The sequence below is a fragment of the Rhinoderma darwinii genome, assembly GCF_050947455.1.
Source record: "Rhinoderma darwinii isolate aRhiDar2 chromosome 1 unlocalized genomic scaffold, aRhiDar2.hap1 SUPER_1_unloc_17, whole genome shotgun sequence".
NCBI lineage: Eukaryota > Metazoa > Chordata > Amphibia > Anura > Rhinodermatidae > Rhinoderma > Rhinoderma darwinii.
Window position 1 is genome coordinate 232,501 of NW_027461653.1, and position 2,500 is coordinate 235,000.

Consider the following 2,500-nt stretch of genomic DNA (forward strand, 5'->3'; position numbering starts at 1 on the left):
TCTTTCGGATGTCGCCAATAGACCAGAAAGAAAGGAGAAGATTAAGTAGATTCCCCAGTATAATTATTATAGGCAAATTCTGGCCACGGAAGGAGATTTGTCCAATCATCTTGCAAGGGAGAAATGAATTTTTTGAGGACGTTTTCTAATACCTGGTTTATTAATTTAAAAGTTATGAGCTTTTTTTCTAAATATGGAAAGGAGCCTTTATTAGACAACTGGGAGGGAGGTAACACCAGCGATTCTCCTGAGGTGGAGCTATCTCACAGCCTCTGACACTGTCCAATCGGCATGAAGTTGCTTCACAGTGTAAATGACTAAAGCTGGAGGGAAGGGGGATCAATTCAAACAGCCATATCTCGGGCTGGGGACTACCTAGAACAGTGGTTCTGGTGGCATATGAAAGAGGAGATTCTAGTCTTTCATATGACACCAGGACCGCAGTTCTAGCTGTGCGAGAACCCGAGATATGGTCAGTTAAACACACAAGTGGTTATAGAAGCTGTATTCTATATGATCACGTTGTGTTTTGCTGGGACGGGAAGGGGTAGAATGTATGGTGGTTGGACATGGTCATACAGAAAACATTGCACTGCCCAGAGTGAAAAGAAAGAGTCACCTCCTATTTGGCAATTAGAGCCACATTAGCATATTTAGAAAAATGATCATAACTTTGCAAATGATACACGTTTAAAAAAAAAAATCAAACCACACAGTAATTATCAGCAGCAAAGCGCCTATTAGATTAGTTAGGAAATAGGGAATTAATAAACTGGGTACAGAGCCTCTTTAAATGTAGGGTCCGGCATCTGATTAGTGACAGAGCAGTGGAGTACGGCATAATCACGATATGACTGCAATTAAACTTCTTTGTTACCTACCACAAGCGTATTACCTTATTTTTATCGCTTCACGGAGGCAGAAAATTCAAGACGTAGTCGGCAGGATTTGAACCTGCACGGGGAGACCCCAATGGATTTCTAGTCCATAGCCTTACCCACTCGGCCACAACTACAGATAAAAAAACTCTGCCCCAAGACCCTGCTGAGCTCAGTAAGTTTATCATTGGAAGCGCAGAGGTTGCTGCTGTCGAAACTAAAGGCATTAAAAGACAGCCAGACTTTGGGTTCTTACAAAACAGCCAGACTTTGTCTCCAGGACAAAAGTAAGGAGGAATTCTGCATCTTTCGGATGTCGCCAATAGACCAGAAAGAAAGGAGAAGATTAAGTAGATTCCCCAGTATAATTATTATAGGCAAATTCTGGCCACGGAAGGAGATTTGTCCAATCATCTTGCAAGGGAGAAATGAATTTTTTGAGGACGTTTTCTAATACCTGGTTTATTAATTTAAAAGTTATGAGCTTTTTTTCTAAATATGGAAAGGAGCCTTTATTAGACAACTGGGAGGGAGGTAACACCAGCGATTCTCCTGAGGTGGAGCTATCTCACAGCCTCTGACACTGTCCAATCGGCATGAAGTTGCTTCACAGTGTAAATGACTAAAGCTGGAGGGAAGGGGGATCAATTCAAACAGCCATATCTCGGGCTGGGGACTACCTAGAACAGTGGTTCTGGTGGCATATGAAAGAGGAGATTCTAGTCTTTCATATGACACCAGGACCGCAGTTCTAGCTGTGCGAGAACCCGAGATATGGTCAGTTAAACACACAAGTGGTTATAGAAGCTGTATTCTATATGATCACGTTGTGTTTTGCTGGGACGGGAAGGGGTAGAATGTATGGTGGTTGGACATGGTCATACAGAAAACATTGCACTGCCCAGAGTGAAAAGAAAGAGTCACCTCCTATTTGGCAATTAGAGCCACATTAGCATATTTAGAAAAATGATCATAACTTTGCAAATGATACACGTTTTAAAAAAAAAAATCAAACCACACAGTAATTATCAGCAGCAAAGCGCCTATTAGATTAGTTAGGAAATAGGGAATTAATAAACTGGGTACAGAGCCTCTTTAAATGTAGGGTCCGGCATCTGATTAGTGACAGAGCAGTGGAGTGCGGCATAATCACGATATGACTGCAATTAAACTTCTTTGTTACCTAGCACAAGCGTATTACCTTATTTTTATCGCTTCACGGAGGCAGAAAATGCAAGACGTAGTCGGCAGGATTTGAACCTGCGCGGGGAGACCCCAATAGATTTCTAGTCCATCGCCTTAACCACTCGGCCACGACTACAGATAAAAAAAACTCTGCCCCAAGACCCTGCTGAGCTCAGTAAGTTTATCATTGGAAGCGCAGAGGTTGCTGCTGTCGAAACTAAAGGCATTAAAAGACAGCCAGACTTTGGGTGCTTACAAAACAGCCAGACTTTGTCTCCAGGACAAAAGTAAGGAGGAATTCTGCATCTTTCGGATGTCGCCAATAGACCAGAAAGAAAGGAGAAGATTAAGTAGATTCCCCAGTATAATTATTATAGGCAAATTCTGGCCACGGAAGGAGATTTGTCCAATCATCTTGCAAGGGAGAAATGAATTTT

At 42.1% G+C, this 2,500-nt stretch overlaps 2 non-coding genes across 2 annotated transcripts; both read right to left on the bottom strand.

The window, feature by feature from the left end:
* Positions 1–933: 933 nt before the first annotated feature.
* Positions 934–1,015, bottom strand: TRNAS-AGA (transfer RNA serine (anticodon AGA)). Its single transcript has one exon. It is a non-coding gene; the product is annotated as a tRNA-Ser (tRNA).
* A 1,102-nt stretch (positions 1,016–2,117) lies between these two features.
* On the bottom strand, positions 2,118–2,199 carry TRNAS-AGA (transfer RNA serine (anticodon AGA)). Its single transcript has one exon. It is a non-coding gene; the product is annotated as a tRNA-Ser (tRNA).
* Positions 2,200–2,500: the final 301 nt, after the last annotated feature.